Raw genomic sequence first — 21,731 nt, forward strand, 5'->3', positions numbered from 1 at the left:
GGAGAAAGATAACCTCCGTGGCATAGGGCTGCGATTGAGGCAGAGTTGTCCGGGGTGAGCCAGGTTTCAGTTAGGGCGAGCAGGTGAAGGGAATGGGAGATGAAGAGATCGTGGGTGAAGGGAAGTTTGTTGCAGATTGAGTGGGCGTTCCATAGGGCACACGAGAAAGGGAGGGAGGAGGGGGGGAGGAGGGGAATAGGGATGAGATTGGAGATATCGCGGGATCGTTTGCATAAATGAGATGAGGATGAGGATGAGGATGAGGACAGGTGTGGGGGACCTGGGTTGGGATTGATGTCACCCGCGGATAGCAGGAGAAGGAGCAAGAGAGTGCGGAGAAGGGTGGGTGATGAACGGTGACGAAGGCGGCGAAGACGGGATGCGCTTAGGAGGAAAGGGGAAGGGTTCATGGCAGGAAGGAGGTGTTGAAGGTTGAGAGCTAGGAAGGAGGAGGAAGACAGTAGGGATGGTGAGGTGGTGGGGGACAGGGGTAGGTAGGGGAGGGCGGAAGAGGATAGGGATGGGTAGTGAGATCGTGTGGAAGACAGCGGTGAGAGGAGGAAAAGATTAGGGAGGGACAGGGCAAGGAATAGGATGTGAATGGGGGCCATGGGTAGTGACTGAGGTGTTCAAAGGGAAGGTAGGTGGGCTGGGAAACAGGCAGGTGAGGGTAAGCAGTCGGGCAGGAGAGTGATGAGCTGGTAGGAAGATGGGCTGGGAGGCAGGGGGGTGGTAGACAGTCAGGTGATTGGTGGAAAGTCAATGATTGGCTGCACGGTCCATCCAGTCTGCCCAACAAGATAACTCATACTGTATGTGCTACTTTTTGTGTGTACCCTACTTTGATTTGTACCTGTGCTCTTCAGGGCACAGACCGTATAAGTCTGCCCAGCACTATCCCCGCCTCCCAACCACCAGCCCCGCCTCCCACCACCGGCTCTGGCACAGGCCGTATAAGTCTGCCCAGCACTATCCCCGCCTCCCAACCACCAGCCCTGCCTCCCACCACCGACTCTGGGACAGACCGTATAAATCTGCCCAGCACTATCCCCGCCTCCTAACCACCAGCCCCGCCTCCCAACCACCGGCTCTGGCACAGACCATATAAGTCTTCCCAGCACTATCCCCGCCTCCCAACCACCAGTCCTGCTTCCCACCACCGGCTCTGGCACAGACCGTATAAGTCTTCCCAGCACTATCCCCGCCTCCCTACCACCAGCCCCGCCTCCCACCACCGGCTCTGGCACAGACCGTATAAGTCTTCCCAGCACTATCCCCGCCTCCCTACCACCAGCCCCGCCTCCCGATCTTGACTAAGCTCCTGAGGATCCATTCTTGAATGGAATTGTTTCAATGAGAGGGTATATAAAATTTTTATAAAATAAATAAACAAAATAAATAATGCTGTTAAAAATCCGGATATGCTGAAGTGGCCCAGAGAGGTACAGGAGGTCGTCTACCTAACTTCATAAACAGGAAATGTTATTTTCTGACTTTGAAAAGTGACTTTAAAAGCAGACTTTAAGTTACCACCAGTTGATTCCGTTAAATGCTTTTTAGTTTGTGTGCACTTTTAAACTGGGAATGTTGGTGCAATAGAGGCAAACGTTATATTTAAAAGCACACCTCAGAAGGGACATTTGTTTTTGTGGCTTGGGTTTTTGTTATTTCTTTTGAAGTTATAAATGAAAGCTCTTGGAACACTTTCTTTCTTTTGTTTCTTTTGCAGGACTAATATTCCGCCAGGTCGTTATGCTCATATTAGTCCTCTCCTCAAGTCACTTCACTGGCTTCCTATCCGTTTCCGCATACAGTTCAAACTCCTCTTATTGACCAATAAGTGCATTCACTCTGCAGCTCCTCAGTACCTCTCCACTCTCATCTCTCCCTACATTCCTCCCCGGGAACTCCGTTTACTGGGTAAATCTCTCTTATCTGCACCCTTCTCCTCCACCGCTAACTCCAGACTCCGTTCCTTTTATCTTGCTGCACCATATGCCTGGAATAGATTTCCTGAGCCGGTACGTCAAGCTCCATCTCTGGCCGTCTTCAAATCTAAGCTAAAAGCCCACCTTTTTGATGCTGCTTTTAACTCCTAACCCTTATTCACTTGTTCAGAAGCCTTATTTTATCATCCTCACCTTAATATTCCCTTATCTCTTGTTTGTCCTGTTTGTCTGTCCTAATTAGATTGTAAGCTCTGTCGAGCAGGGACTGTTTCTTCATGTTCAAGTGTACAGCGCTGTGTACGTCTAGTAGCGCTAAAGAAATTATAAGTAGTAATAGTAGTCATCGGGATTCCGGAATCTTGCTACTCTTTGGGATTCTGCATGGAATCTTGCTACTCTTTGGGATTCTGGAATCTTGCCGCTCTTTATCCTTATCCCTTATTTGTCCTGTTTTTCTGCGCTGACTAGATTGTAAGCTCTGTCGAGCTGGGACTGTCTTTTCATGTTCAAGTGTACAGCACTGCGTATGTCTAGTAGCGCTATAGAAATGATAAGTAGTCTTTGGGATTCCGGAACCTTGATACTCTTTAGGATTCTGTACAGAATCTTGTTACTCTTTGGGATTCCAGAATCTTGCTACCCTTTGTCCTTATCCCTTATTTGTCCTGTTTGTCTGTCCTAATTAGATTGTAAGCTCTGTTGAGCAGGGACTGTCTGTTCATGTTCAAGTGTATAGTGCAGCATATGTCTAGTAGCGCTATAGAAATGATAAGTAGTAGTAGTAAGTAGTCTTTCTTCCTGCTCATCAGGACAGAATTGCTGAGTTATGCAAGTGTCATTTGTGCTCCCCCCCTCTAGTTTAGCACCCTAAAAACACTGGGTCAATGAGCCTGAGCTGCACAAGCTTTGAAAATGTATCCCTTAAAACATGGCCCAAAGAGATAAACCAGTCCACAACCAAGCAGATGGCAATTCAGAAGGAAAGTATGGAGCGTGTGGCATAACCTTGGGAGAGAGTGAAGCATGTTAGCAGTGCCACAAAGGACATAAGAACTCAGGAGTAGATATTCAGCGGGATTTAACCAGCTAAGAAGGGCTCCTAGGGGCCCTTTTAGTAAGCCGCGTAGGTGCCTGTGCGCACCCAATGTGCGTCAGTTTGGTGTTACCGCCCGGCTCCTGCATGGCCCGTGCGGTAATTTAATTTGTGACGCGTGTCCCCTAGGCGCGCCAGAAAATATATTTTCTTTTCTGGTGCATGGCGAAACTCAGGCAGTAACTCCGACTTGACGCGCATAGGCGATGACCACACAGTTAATGCGAGAGACTTTACCGCTAAGTAAATTACAGAGCACATCCGAGGACATGGATTACTGAGACCGAGTCAGCATGGCTTTTGTGTGGGGAAATCTTGCCTGACCAATTTACTTCAATTCTTTGAAGGAGTAAACAAACATGTGGACAAAGGGGAGCCGGTTGATATTGTGTATCTGGATTTTCAAAAGGCGTTTGACAAGGTACCTCATGAAAGGCTACAGAGGAAATTGGAGGGTCATGGGATAGGAGGAAATGTCCTATTATGGATTAAAAACTGGTTGAAGGATAGGAAACAGAGAGTGGGGTTAAATGGGCAGTATTCACAATGGAGAAGGGTAGTTAGTGGGGTTCCTCAGGGGTCTGTGCTAGGACCGCTGCTTTTTAATATATTTATAAATGATTTAGAGATGGGAGTAACTAGCGAGGTAATTAAATTTGCTGATGACACAAAGTTATTCAAAGTCGTTAACTCGCGACAGGATTGTGAAAAATTACAAGAGGACCTTACGAGACTGGGAGACTGGGCGGCTAAATGGCAGATGACGTTTAATGTGAGCAAGTGCAAGGTGATGCATGTGGGAAAAAAGAACCCGAATTATAGCTACGTCATGCAAGGTTCCATGTTAGGAGTTACGGACCAAGAAAGGGATCTGGGTGTCGTCGTCGATAACACACTGAAACCTTCTGCTCAGTGTGCTGCTGCGGCTAGGAAAGCGAATAGAATGTTGGGTATTATTAGGAAAGGTATGGAAAACAGGTGTGAGGATGTTATAATGCCGTTGTATCGCTCCATGGTGCGACCGCACCTTGAGTATTGTGTTCAATTCTGGTCGCCGCATCTCAAGAAAGATATAGTAGAATTGGAAAAGGTGCAGCAAAGGGCGACTAAAATGATAGCGGGGATGGGATGACTTCCCTATGAAGAAAGACTAAGGAGGCTAGGGCTATTCAGCTTGGAGAAGAGACGGCTGAGGGGAGACATGATAGAGGTATATAAAATAATGAGTGGAGTGGAACAGGTGGATGTGAAGCATCTGTTCACGCTTTCCAAAAATACTAGGACTAGGGGGCATGCGATTAAACTACTTAGTAAAAGGACCCCCTAAATCCCAGAAGCAGCTCTGTTGCTCATATTCATTGGCATTTAACTGGATAGTTCTGCTAAATATCAACACAGACACAACAGCATTATTTGACTAGATCCGGGTGGGCCGAGAATGGAATCAGGGCAAAGGTGGACTTATCAGGTAAGCAGCGATTTTGGTACCTGGCTAAATCATCTGATAAAGTTAGGACAGCAACACTGGCCAATGTTGGACTTAGTGGTGGAAATCTCTTTAAAGATCTGTGTTTTTTTTAATCTATTGGACTTTGTATGGACATTAGCACACTTTCAGATATTGATGTGCCCAAGATACAGACACATTTTTGGAGGTTTTTATGCCTATGATTGACCAGCAGTTTACATGAATCCCTCTCAATATATGGATATAGATAAAGGTCTTATATTGAAGGCTTAAAGCCTTATAACATATATGTGACAGGAGGAACATCCTCAACAGACTCCAACATGTTCTTAGAATCATGGAGTTCTTGCTGTCATCATTGGTTGAAAAAACCTCCTTTGTCAGTCAAGTTTTCAGGATATCCACAATGAATATTCATGAGAGAGCTATGCCTGCAGTGGAGGCAGTTCATGCAAATATCTGTCATGGATATTCATTGTGGATATCCCGAAAACTTGAGGAGCTGGTCTGCCTCCAGGACTAGGGTTACCATATGTCCGGATTTTCCCGGACATGTCCTCTTTTTGAGGACATGTCCGGGGCGTCCAGCAGGTTTTTCCTGCCCGCCTGTTTGTCCGGATTTCTGGACAAACAGGCGGGCAGGCAGGCGAGCGGTGCCGTAGGTCTCCCCTCCCCTTACTTACTATCTGCCCTGGTGGTCTAGTGACCTCTTCGGGGCAGGAAAGAGCCCCCTCTTTCCTGCCCAGAGCGCTGCTTGCACTTGCCCTGCATCCTTCTCAGTCTCGGCTTGGGATTCAAAATGGCCGCCAAGAGTTGAAGCGGCCTCGTGAGATTTCAACTCTCGGCGGCCATTTTGAATTCCGAGCTGAGACCAAGAAGGATGCAGGGCAAGGCAGCGCTCTGGGCAGGAAAGAGGGGGCTCTTTCCTGCCCGGAGAGGTCACTAGACGACCAGGGCAGTAGATAGTAAGTAAGGGGTAAGGAGGGGAATATGTGACAAGGGGGAGGGGAGGTGTCAGGGGGGGGCAGGGGAGGGGAATATCTGACCGAGGGGAGGGGAATATGTGACCCAGGGGGAGGGGAATATGTGACAGGGGGCGGGGTGAGAGCGAGAAAGGGCGGGGCGAGGATCCGAAAAGGGACATGGTATGGGCGGGGCAAGGGGCATGACATGTGTCCTCTTTTTCAGAGGACAAAATATGGCAACCATGTCCAGGACCAGGTTTGGGAATCACTGGTTTACAGAATTTTTTTTAAATATTGGGGATAATATCATAGATAGAGCATACTCTTTCTGAAGAGTGCACACACACACACACACACACTCCCCCCCCCCCCCCCTGTCATTTTGAGCTAAAAACAGAGAAAATCAGCAAGAATTCCCATGTTGTTCCAAACACTCATCCACTAACACTTACCATATCTGTGGTAAACTTCTGAACATTTTTTTTTGTGTGTGTAAATAGCCTTTTGCAAAATTACCCATAGGCTCAGCACATAAAATATGAGCAGTGATGAGAAATCACATACTTTCCTGTGACCCACACAGAGACGTATTTGAGGGCATAGTTTTGGCAGACCATGAAATAGTAATGTGATCTAGCAAGGAGGCAGGGAGCCCTCAATGAATACAGACAATATTTGAAATGCAAGTAGAACAACAAGTTTATTTAAACTCAAAAAAATAAAGATTTCCCAAGTCTGCTCTCTCCACAGGCTGGACACTTTATCCGTACAATCGCTTGGAGCTTTATTATAAGTCCCTGGAGCACTGTCCCTAATGGGCTCCACAGGATAAATACACAGTCACTTCCTCTGAATTCTCTCATAACTTTGAGGTTTCAAGGAAACTTCTCCTACCTCACTGAAGCCTCTGCTTCTGGCAATTACAAGATAATCTCTGTTGAGAGCTGCTTCTCTTCCCCAGGTACTGCAGCCAAGGGGAACACCCTGTGAGGCTTATTTTCAAAGCACTTAGCCTCCCAAAGTTCCATAGAAACCTATGGAACTTAGCCTCCCAAAGTGCTTTGAAAATATGCCTCTGTGTGTCCTTTGCACTCTGGGCTCTCTGGTCTGTTCAACTTCAGGCTATTTAACTCCAGCCTGGTCTTGAGTCCCGCCCCTCTGACTCAGCCTCACAGGCTAGTGCCACCTGCTGTAAGGTGATTAAATTGCACCAGTGACGTTAAATTGCACATGGGTTGTTCTTGAGCAGGGTAAATGTACACAGCTCCAGTTTAGATGCAATTTTGCCAGCTTTTGAGAAGCTGTTTTATTAATGACAGAGGGGCATTTTCAAAAAACATCTAAGTCAGAATTGGGACATTACTACTACTACTACTACTATTTAGCATTTCTATAGCGCTACAAGGCATACGCAGCGCTGCACAAACATAGAAGAAAGACAGTCCCTGCTCAAAGAGCTTACAATCTAATAGACAAAAAATAAATAAAGTAAGCAAATCAAATCAATTAATGTGAACGGGAAGGAAGAGAGGAGGGTAGGTGGAGGCGAGTGGTTACAAGTGGTTACGAGTCAAAAGCAATGTTAAAGAGGTGGGCTTTCAGTCTAGATTTAAAGGTGGCCAAGGATGGGGCAAGACGTAGGTGCTCAGGAAGTTTATTCCAGGCGTAGGGTGCAGCGAGACAGAAGGCGCGAAGTCTGGAGTTGGCAGTAGTGGAGAAGGGAACAGATAAGAAGGATTTATCCATGGAGCGGAGTGCACGGGAAGGGGTGTAGGGAAGGACGAGTGTGGAGAGATACTGGGGAGCAGCAGAGTGAATACATTTATAGGTTAGTAGAAGAAGTTTGAACAGGATGCGAAAACGGATAGGGAGCCAGTGAAGGGTCTTGAGGAGAGGGGTAGTATGAGTAAAGCGACCCTGGCGGAAGATGAGACGGGCAGCAGAGTTTTGAACCAACTGGAGAGGGGAGAGGTGACTAAGTGGGAGGCCAGCAAGAAGCAGATTGCAGTAGTCTAAACGAGAGGTGACAAGGGTGTGGACGAGGGTTTTGGTAGAGTGCTCGGAAAGAAAGGGGCGGATTTTACGGATGTTGTAAAGAAAGAAACGACAGGTCTTGGCGGTCTGCTGGATATGAGCAGAGAAGGAGAGAGAAGAGTCAAAGATGACCCCAAGGTTTCGAGCTGAGGAGACAGGGAGAATGAGAGAGCCATCAACAGAAATAGAAAACGGGGGGAGCGGGGAGGTGGGTTTGGGGGGGAAAATGAGAAGCTCGATTTTGGTCATATTTAATTTCAGGTGGCGTTGAGACATCCAGGCAGCAATGTCAGACAAGCACGCTGAAACTTTGGTTTGGATGCAAGGTGAGATATCAGGGGTAGAAAGGTAGATTTGGGAGTCATCAGCATAGAGATGGTAGGAAAAGCCATGGGATGAGATTAATGAACCAAGGGAAGAAGTGTAGATAGAAAAGAGGAGGGGACCAAGAACAGAACCCTGAGGTACGCCGACAGGCAGAGGGATAGAAGTAGAAGAGGATCCACCAGAGTGAACACTAAAGGTGCGGAGGGAGAGGTAGGAAGAGAACCAGGAAAGGACAGAGCCCTGGAATCCAAGTGAGGACAGGGTATCGAGAAGTATGCTGTGATCGACAGTGTCAAAAGCAGCGGAAAGATCAAGAAGAATGAGGATGGAATATTGACCTCTGGATTTAGCCAGTAATAGGTCATTGGAGACTTTAGTAAGCGCAGTTTCGGTTGAGTGGAGAGGGCGAAAACCAGATTGTAATGGGTCAAGAATAGCATGTGAGGAGAGAAAATCAAGGCAGCGACGGTGAACAGCACGCTCAAGTAATTTGGAGAGAAAAGGAAGGAGGGAGATTGGTCGGTAATTAGAGGGACAAGTAGGGTCAAGTGAAGGCTCATAACATTAACATTAAAAAAGGTAGGGTTACCATATGTCCGGATTTACCCGGACATGTCCTCTTTTTGAGGACATGTCTGGGCGTCCGGATGGGTTTTGCCAGTCCGCCCCTTTGTCTGGATTTCTGGACAAATGGGCGGGCGGGCGGGCGGGTGGCGGGCCTATCCTAGCCTCCCCTTCCCTTACTTACTATCTACTGCCCTGGTGGTCTAGTGACCTCTTTGGGGCAGGAAAGAGCCCCCTCTTTCCTGCCCGGAGCGCTGCCCTTGCCCTGCATCCTGTTGCTGTGATGGTCTCGGGATTCAAAATGGCCACCGAGAGTTGAAGCAGCCTCACGAGACTTCAACTCTCGGTGGCCATTTTGAATCCCGAGACAGTCACAGCAACAGGATGCTGGGCAAGGACAGAGCTCTGGGCAGGAAAGAGGGGGCTCTTTCCTGCCCCGAAGAGGTCACTAGACCACTAGGGCAGTATAGTAAGGTAAGGGGAGTGGAGTGGAGGATAGGACACCACTAGGTCCGCCCACCCGCAAGCCTGCCCCTTTGTCCAGAAATCCGGACAAATGGGCAGGCTGGCAAAACCCGCCTGTGTGCCCGGCCATGTCCTCAAAGAGAGGACATGTCCGGGTAAAATAAAACATATGGTAACTCTATTCCTTACACTTGCTTGCTGTTTTATTAGGAATGGCCTTAAAACCTGAAGCTGTCATAGGGCCTAGTATCCAGTGTCACTTTCACTTCTTAGAGGGTAGAGGGTGGCAGAAGGTTAGCAACCACTGGAAGATTAAGGAGTAGCCTAATGGTTAGTGCAGTGGGTCTTGAGCCATGTGACCTGGGTTCAATTTCCACTGCAGCTCCTTGTGACCCTGAGAAAGTCACCCAACCCTTCATTGCCCCAACTACAAAAAATTAGATTGTGAGCCCACTAGGGAGAGAGAAAGTACAGTGTTGTGTACATCTAGTAGTGCTACAGAAATGATTAGTAGTATTACATAAATAAATCCTCAATATTACAGGAATCACAATCAGGATTTTGCCCCCTCCATAGCACTGAAACAGTACTAATTACTCTCCTAGCCAAATTCAAGCATGAAATAGCAACAGGTAAAAGCATGCTTCTCCTCCAATTCGACATGTCTACTGCATTCGACATGGTAAACCATAATATACTACTAGATTACTTCGGGATTGGTGGAAATATACTTAGTTGGATCAAGGGTTTCCTAACCACTAGAACATACCAAGTGAAATCAAATTCAAACATATCATCAATGCGGAGTACCTCAAGGATCACCACTATCACCGATCCTTTTCAACCTAATGATGACCCCACTAGCCAAGTCCTTATCCAACCAAGGCCTTAACCCTTTCATCTATGCAGACGATGTCACAATATACATTCCTTACAAACATGATGTGACAGAAATCACTAACAAAATCAAACTCAGCTTGAACATCATGGACTCATGGGCAAATGCACTTCAACTAAAACTCAATACCGAAAAAACACACTGTCTCATCTTCTCATCCCAATATTTTATTTTTGTTACATTTGTACCCCACACTTTCCCACTCATGGCAGGCTCAATGCGGCAGGCAATGGAGGGTTAAGTGACTTGCCCAGAGTCACAAGGAGCTGCCTGTGGCAGGAATCGAACTCAGTTCCTCAGTTCCCCAGGACCAAAGTCCACCACCCTAACCACTAGGCCACACCTCCTGTGAACAAACCCAGAAATATAAACACCCCAGATTACACCCTCAGATAGCCTGAAAATCTTCGGCGTTACAATCGACCGTAACCTTACACTAGAGAGTCAAGTGAAATCTACAACTAAGAAAATGTTCCACTCAATGTGGGAACTCAAACGCGTGAAACCATTCTTCCCGAGGGAAACATTTCGCAACTTGATTCAATCAATGGTACTAAGCCATGTAGACTACTGCAATGGAATTTATGCGGGATGCAAAGAAGAAATCATAAAGAAACTTCAGACCGCTCAAACACGGCAGCCAGGCTTATATTTGGAAAAATGCGATTCGAAAGAGCTAAACCCTTCCGAGAAAAACTGCACTGGCTCCCAATCACAGAACGTATTGCTTTCAAAATCTGCGCCCTGGTTCATAAAATTATCTACGGCAAAGCCCAGGGATACATGACAGACCTCATAGACCTACCAACCAGAAATACAACCGGATCAACACGAATATACCTAAATCTCCATTACCCAAGCTGCAAAGGACTCAAATACAAATCAACTTATGCATCCAGCTTTTCCTACATAAGCACACAACTGTGGAACGTACTACCAAAAGCCGTGAAAACAACGTACGGCCACCTAAACTTCCGGAACTCACTGAAAACCAACCTGTTCAAAAAGGCATACCCTACCGACCCAACCTAAATGCCTGAACCCTGCAACACAACAAAACCAAAGCTCGTAATGGACATAATTCTTCCTCTCTACGATTCCCTAATGTGTCTGTAACACACGAACCTTATTCTACCACAACATCACTTTGTATTTGTACTCTACCGGAGTTGGCGAACGCCACTACGGTACTATGTAAGCCACACTGAGCCTGCAAATAGGTGGGAAAATGTGGGATACAAATGTAACAAATAAACAAAATTAAGGAAGAGGTCATGCTTTTATCCCCCCAGTGGTCAGCTGCTCAATCAAGGCACCTTTTTGTACCCTGGATGTGATTGATTTCCTTCTTTTTTGCCTTGGACATTTTTTTCCAATCCATTATCATTGAAAGATGTTCTAATTTTGGGACTAAAAAAAAAAATAATTCTGCATGCGCCCAAAACACACATCTATACTACCGCGGGCCATTTTTCAGCGCACCTTAGTAAAAGGACCCCTCAATGTGTTATCTTTTATGTTATTGCTTGCCTGGCAAATGGATAAAAGCAAGAGATTGTTTTCATGATTTAATGTTATGAAATATGTCAAATTTTAATTAGAGTCATAAACTTGCATTTACATGTCTCTTATTATAATGTTACCCAAGATCCTTCTGTACCAGTAATTGTATATTTTCTAAGTGTATTTCCACTTATCACGATGTATTGTAAGCCCCATTGAGCCTGCAGAGAGGTGGGAAAATGTGGGATACAAATGCAATAAAGAAATAGATAAGATACTCAGGGCTCACAGGTTACTGAAGTTTTAGATTCTTGAGGGCTTTTTTTTGACCACCTTCTCTTCAAACATCTGAAATAGCTCTTCCAGTCTTATGATTGAGCCCAATTCTTGGTGACCAGTTCCCTGGTCAGACCGTTTTGTATTAGATTTTGTGATAAGATGGAAAGAGGTGTAGATAGGTGAATATCAGACCAAGTCAACGTATAGTATAAGGGACCATATTGATCCAACTGAATTTTGGAACAAAGTTGATATGACTATAATGAAGGAGTCAGTTCAGACAGAAAGTACTATAAGGGACTGGAATTCCTATAATGGTAATATATTAGAAAAAATTGCCCCTATCTCTAACTGAACTTGGATATAAAGGAAATCCTCTAAATAGTTTAGTAAAGAATTACTGGAGTGGAGGAGTGGCCTAGTGGTTAGGGTGGTGGACTTTGGTCCTGGGGAACTGAGGAACTGAGTTCGATTCCCACTTCAGGCACAGGCAGCTCCTTGTGAGTCTGGGCAAGTCACTTAACCCTCCATTGCCCCATGTAAGCCGCATTGAGCCTGCCATGAGTGGGAAAGTGCAGGGTACAAATGTAACAAAAATAAAATAGATACTATTGGAGATTCTACATGGAATGTTGCTACTATTGGAGATTCTACATGGAATGTTGCTACTACTGAGATTCTGTTGCTACTATTGGAGATTCTACATGGAATGTTGCTATTCCACTAGCAACATTCCATGTAGAAGGCTGCGCAGGCTTCTGTTTCTGTGAGTCTGACGTCCTGCACGTACATGCAGGACATCAGACTCACAGAAGCAGAAGCCTGTGCGGCCACATTGGTGATCTGCAAGGGCCGACTTCTACATGGAATGTTGCTAGTGGGACTCTGGGCAAGTCACTTAATCCTCCATTGCCCCATGTAAGCTGCATTGAGCCTGCCATGAGTGGGAAAGCGCAGGGTACAAATGTAACAAAAATAAAATAGATACTGTTGGAGATTCTACATGGAATGTTGCTACTATTGGAGATTCTACATGGAATGTTGCTATTCCACTAGCAACATTCCATGTAGAAGGCTGCGCAGGCTTCTGTTTCTGTGAGTCTGACGACCTGCACGTACGTGCAGGACGTCAGACTCACAGAAGCAGAAGCCTGCGCAGCCACATTGGTGATCTGCAAGGGCCGACTTCTACATGGAATGTTGCTATTCCTCTAGCAACATTCCATGTAGAATCTCAAATAGTAGCAACAGTGGAGGAGTGGCCTAGTGGTTAGGGTGGTGGACTTTGGTCCAACTGAGGAACTGAGTTCGATTCCCACTTTAGGCATAGGCAGCTCCTTGTGACTCTGGGCAAGACACTTAACCCTCCATTGCCCCATGTAAGCCGCATTGAATCTGCCATGAGTGGGAAAGCGCGGGGTACAAATGTAAGAAAAAAAAAAAAATTCTAAAACAAAACTGTAGCAGGCTAAGGTAGGAGATAGAGAAAATACAAAACAGGGGAAAATAAAATCAGTTGTAAATCTGCTCATTGAATTATATAAACAGCAGATAACTTGTACCAAAAAAGTATATTCCCCTAGAGATCTGCACCAAAATCCAGTTGTATTCTATATCAATGGGCATAACTTAATTAGCATTGATAACAGCACTTAGCAAGCCATAATGAGCATACTATTGACCCACTCCCAAGCTGGACTGCATGTGTACTGGAACTGATGAGTGAGGGGAGATTGGCCCTGAATGGAAAACTGAACTGAGATCTGTTTTGTTGCCCGAGGCCGTAGCTAGCACAGGAGTGAAACCTGGTTACGTAAGTTTACTAGCATTTTGAGTTACTAGCATTTCGGCCATATGGCAAAATTACACCGGCTTCCTGTAAAAGAACGTACACTGTTTATAGAGGTTTGCTTACTGTTTCAAATCATTTATGGCTCCATTTCTCAGCGTTGGATAGATATGATCTCTAAGATATTGTTTGGCCATTCTTCCCGGTTACGTGATCAATTAACTTTCTGTCCCCCTGTTTTCAGAATAATGCATTTTTTGAGGGAGTTATCTTAATGAATCGGGGAACTATTTTTTTCTGTAGCTGTTGTTCCTCTATGGAATTCTCTTCCATTATGTACTCGGATAGAACAGAACTATATGAAATTCGGTAAGATGTTAACGACACAACTTTTGGATGGCTGCATTTGTAATGCTGGTACTATAAATGATCTAGAGATGGGAGTAACTAGTGAGCTAATTAAATTTGCTGACGCACATGCTGACGACACAAAGTTGTTCAAAGTTTTTAAATCGCAAGCGGATTGTGAAAAATTACAAGAGGACCTTACGGGACTGGTAGACTGGGCGTCTAAATGGCAGATGACGTTTAATGTGAGCAAGTGCAAAGTGATGCAAGCGGGAAAGAGGAACCCGAATTATAGCTACCTAATGCAAGGTTCCATGTTAGGAGTCTCCAACCAGGAAAGGGATCTAGGCGTCACTGATGATACATTGAAACTCTCTGCTCAGTGTGCGGCGGTGGCTAAGAAAACAAATAGAATGTTAGGTATTATTAGGAAAGGAATGGGAAACAGAAATGAGGACATTATAATGCTTTAGTATCGCTCCATGGTGCGACCGCACCTCGAATATTGTGTGCAATTCTGGACCGCATATCAAAAAAGATATAGTGGAATTAGAAAAGGTGCAGAGAAGGGCAATGAAAATGAGAAAGGGGATGGGAATACTTCCCTATGAGGAAAGGCTAAAGCAGCTAGGGCTCTTCAGCTTGGAGAAAAGATGACTGAGGGGAGATATGATAGACATCTATAACATACTGAGTGGAGTGGAACAGGTAGACATGAATCACTTGTTTACTCTTTCCAAAAATACTACGATTAGGGGGCATGCAATGAAGCTACTAAGTAGCGCATTTAAAACAAATCAAAGAAGATATTTCCAATGGCGTAACAAGAGGGGGGCGGTGGGTGCAGTCCGCCCAGGGTGCACGCCGCTGGGGGGGGGGGGGTGCTGCGCACCTGTCAGCTCCGCTCGTTCCGTGCTCCCTGTGCCCCGGAACAGGTTACTTCCTGTTCCGGGACAGAGGGAGCATGGAACAAGCGAAGCCGACAGGCGCGCGGCACCCCCCCCCCCCCCCCAGCAGGTAAAAATGCACCCAGGGGTGTCCTTTCGCTGGGGGTGGGGCGCTGCACCCGGGGGGGGCACATCGGCAATCCGCCCCGGGTGTCAGCCACCCTAGGAACGTCAATGGATATTTCTTCACTCAATGTGTAATTAAACCCTAGAATTCATTGTCAGCGAATGTAGTAAAATCAGTTAGCTTAGCGGAGTTTAAAAAAGGTTTGGATATCTTCCTAAAAGAAAAGTCCATAAGCCATTATTAAGATGGACTTCGGGAAAATCTACTGCTTATTTCTAGGATAAGTAGCATAAAATGTACTGTTTTGGGATCTTGCCAGGTAATTGTAACCTGAATTGGCCACTGTTAGAAACAGGATACTGGGCTTGATGGACCTTTGGTCTGTCCCAGTATGGCAATACTTATGTTCTTATGAAGTGTTGTTAAGATGATTTATATTGGTTTTTATTTTTGTGGATTTTTGTAACTCAATATTATTCTTTTTCTACCGTATGCCGCATTGAACTCTACTTTGGGGAAATATCGGTTAAGAAGTATCACATTGACATTGATATTCCCAATCATTTTGAAATGTTGTTACCTATGCATGCAGACACCTCTGTTTTTTGCAGGGGGGTGGGATTGCTATCACGCTGTTATTATTGTTAATTTTTTTTCAGCTTGCATTTTGTTCACACCTCTTTCATTAGTAGCTGTCCCTGTGCACCCTTCGTGAAATATAAAGGTGTGCACAAGCACATCTGCCCATTTGTCCAGCTGTTACATCCTCTGTATCACTATATTGTGCTTTACAGAAGGAACAGCACCCCTGTTTGTAAATGATTTTGTCACTTACACCTCACTGCACAAAATCAAAGCTGACACTGCCATTCCTGTCATTTCAGCCATGGTTCAGCGACACAGGCATTTATATCATTTGCATCTCATGCTGTTATGCTGCAATTATGAATTAAGTTCTCTTTGCATATGCAATTAGACCGTGGAGCAGATGGAACTTTTCATATAAAGCGATGCAGCCGTTGAGATAATTGATGTTATCCAATGTCTAATGAGTATATCAGGAGACTCATCCAGCGGAAGAAAAATTTTGTGCTACCGAAATACATTTGATTGAAACAGGGTTTCAGGACATTGACTGTAACGGAGGTCACTATAATAGCGTTCCACTCCATTGCCTCTTCTTCTATTATGCGATGGCTCTTACGTCGGAATATTCTGATGTGTGAGGTATTCCACTCAGCTGTCTACAAGCAAAAGTTCAAAGGAGTTGGCTGAGCCATTATTTGGCAAGCGCATACATTTTATGGCTCTCTGCTGAATTTTAGGACTTGCGCACTCAGCAAGCAATAAGCGCATACATGATAGAGGTAAGTGTGCAGTTTACTTCAAATGCTCAGCTATTTTGTTCCGGAGGCACGGACTATAGAGAAGTGAGAGTCGCCAGCACCACGGACCCTGAGGCAGGAAGTGGAAGAAGTACCGAAACCTGGACCAGAGTCGGCCGTGGCACAGAGAGACTGAGCGACAGAAAAACCCGGAAGCAGCAAAAGTCAAAGCAAAGATAAGTGTTGGTTTTGACCTACAATCAAGACAATAGTCTGTAAAGATATAAACTAGAAATAAGCAGTGGGAGGTTTTTTGAGGCTATGATGACAGCTAGCACTCATAGTAGATGATGACGGCAGAAAAAGACCTGCATGGTCCATCCAGTCTGCCCAACAAGACAAACTCATATGTGCTACTTTTTGTGTATACCTTACCTTGATTTGTACCTGTCCTTTTCAGGGCACAGACCGTATAAGTCTGCCCAGCACTATCCCCGCCTCCCAACCACCAGCCCCGCCTCCCAACCACCGGCTCTGGCACAGACCGTATAAGTCTGCCCAGCACTATCCCTGCCTCCCAACCACCAGTCCCTCCTCCCACCACCAGCTCTGGCACAGACCGTATAAGTCTGCCCAGCACTATCCCCGCTTCCCACCACTGGTTCTGGCACAGACCGTGTAAGTCTGCCCAGCACTATCCCCGCCTCCCAACCACCAGTCCTTCCTCCCACCACCAGCTCTGGCACAGACCGTATAAGTCTGCCCAGCACTATCCCCGCCTCCCGCCACCGGCTCTGCCACCCAATCTCGGCTAAGCTCCTTAGGATCCATTCCTTCTGAACACTCCAATGAATTATTAGCCATAGAGCTATGTTTTCCTCCGTATACAAGAACATAGAGTTTGAAGTTTAGAGTTTATGATTCAAAAGAGATAGCACTAAGTAAATTAATCCTAGGAGACGCTAATACTCACATTTGAACATGGCCAGCTATAAATCAAAATGTCTGTGGACATGTAGGCTATTCTCCTTACAACATGCCATACAACAAATATTCAGATTGTGATTATCACGTCAGGAACTATACTCGCTCCTTCCACTGCCAAACACTGTTTAAGTCATAAGTACATAAGTATTGCCATACTAGGACAGTCTGAAGGTCCATCAAGCCCAGCATCCTGTTTCCAGCAGTGGCCAATCCAGGTCACAAGTAACCGGCAAGATCCCAAAAAAGTACAATACATTTTATGCTGCTTAGCCTAGAAATAAGCAATGGATTTTCTCCAAGTCCATTTTAATAATGGTCTATGGACTTTTCCTTTAGGAAGCCATCCAAACTTTTTTTAAACCCCGCTAAGCTAACTGCTTTTACTACATTCTCTGGCAACGGATTCCAGAGTTTAATTACATGTTGAGTGAAGAAAAGGTTTCTCTGATTCTTTTTAAATTTACTAGTTTGTAGCTTCATTGCGTGCCCTCTAGTGTTAGTACTTTTGGAAAGAGTAAACAAGCAATTCACGTCTACCGTTCCACTCCACTCATTATGTTATAGATGTCTATCATATCTACCCTCAGCCGTCTTTTCTCCAAGCTGAAGAGCCCTAGCCACTTCAGCCTTTCCTCATAGGGAAGTGGCCCATCACCTTTATCATTTTTGTACCCTTCTCTGTGCCTTTTCTAATTCCACTATATCTTTTTGAGATGGGTTTTTTGTTTGTGTGGTGACTTTATAGGATTTTGTCCACACTGGCCCTCTCGGCGGCCCTGGGCGCAGGGACTTACACTTCTTTGTGTATTCTGTAACAGTGCACATAAATTCTTGGAATGCCCATGTCCTGTCCATGCCCCTCCCTTGGCCACGCCCCCTTTTCCAGATCCGCACACTAGAATTTACACATGCATCTTTATAGAATATGCCTAGCAAAATGCACGTGTAAATTCTAATTGTTGCCAATTAGCATTGATAAGTGATTATTAGCACCCAATTATCAGCACTAATTAGTTCATTGTTCAATTAAATTACACACTGAAATTGGGCATGCACCTAATTCCCCGTGCACAATTTTAAGTGCCATATATAGAATCCAGGGGATAATGTTTAATATATAATGAAAGCAGGTATAAATTTAATAAAACTGACATATTCTACTCACTAAGTTGAAAATTAATAAATGGAAACAAAACAAAAATGGAAATATGGTGTTATATTTTTATTGGACAAATACATTTTTTGACTAGATCTTAGAGGTCAAAACCTCTTTCCTCAGGTCCTGATCTGAGGGGAAAAAAAGTGTTGATCTTCAAAAACTAGTCAGACAATATATTTCGTTCAATAACAAGGTATAACCTTATTTTCTGTTTGTTGTTATTGTTTTATTTGTATTTATTAACCTGTAAAGTACACTAACAAGGCTACTCCACTATTTCATTCTAAATGAAAAATAACATATTTTTTCTACCATTTCAATTTTCTAATCATGTAGGTCCCAGTTTCTTGTTACTGCTTTCCTGTCTTCTCTTAACTCTCTTTTCAGGGTCTCCTGTCCATTTGTCATTTTTCTTTCTCTTCCTGTCTTTGTCTCCTCTACTCCATCCCAGTGGCGTACCGGGGGGGGGGGGGGCGGTCCGCCCCGGGTGCCAGTGGGTGGGGGGGGGGGGGGGTGCTCCGCTCCCGCCGCCTCCTTTAAACAAAAATCGGCGAAGCAGTATCGCAGGCAGCGCCTCGTCTGCCCTGCTTGTGAAAAAATCAAATCTCTCCTTCTCCTCGTCTTGACGTCGACTCGGGCCTTCCAATCAATCACTATGTCTCGCCCTCCTCTAAGGTAACTTCCGCGAGGGCGGGCGCCGGGCGGGACATAGTGATTGATTGGAAGGCCCGAGTCGACGTCAAGACGTCAAGACGAGGAGAAGGAGATTTGATTTTTTTACAAGCAGCAGGGCAGACGAGGCGCTGCCTGCGATGCTGCTTCGCCGATTCAGACAGTAGTGAGAACGGGACTGAGGTGGGGAAGGAGAGGGGCGAAAGGGACTCGGGTGGGGGTGTTCAGAGGGGAAAAGGGGAGGGACGAAGGGGACTGGGGTGGGGGTCTCAGACAGGGGAAGGGAGAAGGGGACTGGAATGGGGATCTCAGATGGGAGAAGGGAAGGGGAGGGGAGAAGGGGACTGGGGTGTGGGTGTTCAGAGGGGAAAAGGGGAGGGGAGAAGGAGACTGGGGTGGGGGTCTCAGACAGGGGAGGGGGAGGGGAGAAGGGGACTGGGGTGGGGGTGTTCAGAGGGGAAAAGGGGAGGGGAGAAGGGGACTGGGGTGGGGGTGTTCAGAGGGGAAAAGGGGAGGGGAGAAGGGGACTGGGGTAGGGATCTCAGACAGGGGAGGGGAGAAGGGGACTGGGTTGGGGATCTCAGACAGGGGAGGGGGAGGGGAGAAGTGGCTGGGTTGGGGATCTCAGATGGGAGACGGGGAGGGGAGAAGGGGACTGGGGTGGGGGTGAAGGGGACTGGGGTGGGGGTCACAGACAGGAGAAGGGGACTGGAGTGGGGGTGTTCAGAGGGGAGAAGGTGGCTGGAACTGGGGGCTGAAAAAAGGGGCAGAGAGAGAGGGGACAGATCCTAGATGGAAGGGGGAGCGAGAGGGAGGGCAAATGGTGGATTGAAGGGGCAGAGAGAAAGGGCAGACAGTGGAGTGGATGGAAGGGAAAGGGCAGACAGTGAATAGAAGGGGCAGAGATAGAGGGCAGATGTGGATGGAAGGAGCAGGGAGAGAGGGCAGACATTGGATGGAGGGCACAGCAGAGAGGGCTGACACTGGATGGCAGAGAACGAAGACAGATGCTGGATGGAAGGAAGATGGTGAAAAGAAGATGAGGAAAGCAGAAACCAGAGACAACAAACTGTAAATAAAATATATATTTTTGTTTTTTGCTTTAGGATAAAGTAGTATTGTAGCTGTGTTAATAAATGTTTATAATAGAACATGTAAACAAGGTAATCTTTTTATTGGACTAATTTTAATACATTTTGACTAACTTTCAGAGAACAAAACCCCCTTCCTCAGGTCAGGATAGGATACTGTAACAGCACTATACTGTACTGACCCAAGGACGGAGGTTTTGGCCGCTGAAAGCTAAATGTATTAGTCCAATAAAATGGTATTATTTTACTTTCTATATTTGTTTTATTTCTATTTGTTAATTTGTAAAGTGGTGATTGGTACTTGTTAGGTTTTTTTTTCAAATTTACATCTGCTGTCTTTATATTTTGCACAGTACTAGGGGACAGTTTCTGTGGTGTTGCATTGTATGCAGAGTCTGGCGTTGGGGGTTCAGTTTAATTTTTGTCTAAATAGAAAGTTTATGATTACTTATTCTATAGTGGATTAGGGTGTATCTGTGTTTGTGAAAAAGACATGGCTTTCAGTTGGCATTGACTGTGCAGGATCTACGATCTGTACTATTCTGTCTGGTTTCGTTTTACAATAGGTGAATTGATGTTCTAGTGCTCACTGTAGTGTTTAAGATGCTTTCCTTTTCCTTGTGTGACTCATAGAAATGACTGCTTATGGTATGGTAGAATTGCTCTATAGGTCCTGAGTGTTTTGTATTCTCGGCATGCCTAGTACTGGATTTTTTTTTTTAGGGGGGGGGGGTGTTAAAAAATGACCGGCCCCGGGTGTCAACTACCCTAGGTACGCCACTGCTCCATCCATTTCTGATATTGATCTGTTTCTTTCAGCTTTCTTCCATTTATTTTTTTGCCCCTTTGTCCATTCATTCTTACTATCTAGTCTTCAATCTTCCTTTTTACCACATCTGCCTACAGCATTCCATCTCTTTCTCTCACCCAGGCCCTCCTATTCCCTTTCTTCTTATTCCCAAGGCTTTCACTAACTCTTCCCTCTCTCCTCCCTTCACCAGCAACGTCTCTCCCCCCCCCCCCCCCCCCCACTATCCATCAATCCAATCTTTCTCCTCCCTGTCATCTCTAGCATCTCTCTCCTCCATCATCCAGCATCTCCTTTTTGTCTCTTTGTCTCCCCCTTGCCATCCAGCATCTCCTCTCTGTCTCTCTCACATGCCATTCAAAATTGCCCCTGCTCAAGGTTCCCTTTATTTGCTTATCTGCTTAAGGAAACCCATTAAAGTGAGATACAAAATAAAACACAAAACAGTGGAAAAGAGCTCTTTCTCTCTGTCCCCCCGTTATCCAGCATCTCCTACTTGACTCTCTCGCTCTCTCTCTCTCTCTCTCTCTCTCTCTGCCTCCAGCATCTAATCTCTCCTCTCCCCAATCACCTCTGCCTCTGTTCCTCCACCATGCAAGATGGCTCCATTCTCTGTCCCCACCATGTTGCACCTTCTGTTTCCTCCATCCCACTACCATCTCTGCCAGGCCTGTTGCTTTCCCGGGTCTGCGGTGACAAAAATAAAACAGAAAAGGTAACATAGTAGATGATGGCAGAAAAAGACCTGCACGGTCCATCCAGTCTGCCCAACAAGATAAACTCATATGTGCTACTTTTTGTGTATACCTTACCTTGATTTGTATCTGTCATTTCCAGGGCACAGACCCTATAAGTCTGCCTAGCACTATCCCTGCCTCCTAACCACCAGCCCCGCCTCCCACCACCAGCTCTGGCACAGACCGTATAAGTCTGCCCAGCACTATCCCTGCCTCCCAACCACCAGCCCCGCCTCCCACCACCGGCTCTGGCACA

At 45.8% G+C, this 21,731-nt stretch overlaps 1 long non-coding RNA gene across 1 annotated transcript; it reads right to left on the reverse strand.

Moving 5' to 3' along the window:
• Positions 1 to 2,790: 2,790 nt before the first annotated feature.
• Positions 2,791 to 21,472, reverse strand: LOC115462477. The gene is made up of 4 exons (XR_003940870.1): positions 21,459 to 21,472; positions 21,371 to 21,373; positions 13,228 to 13,308; positions 2,791 to 2,801 (listed from the first exon to the last, which is right to left on the reverse strand). It is a non-coding gene; the product is annotated as an uncharacterized LOC115462477 (long non-coding RNA).
• Positions 21,473 to 21,731: the final 259 nt, after the last annotated feature.

The sequence above is a fragment of the Microcaecilia unicolor genome, chromosome 2 (assembly GCF_901765095.1).
Source record: "Microcaecilia unicolor chromosome 2, aMicUni1.1, whole genome shotgun sequence".
In the NCBI taxonomy this organism is placed as follows: Eukaryota; Metazoa; Chordata; class Amphibia; order Gymnophiona; family Siphonopidae; genus Microcaecilia; species Microcaecilia unicolor.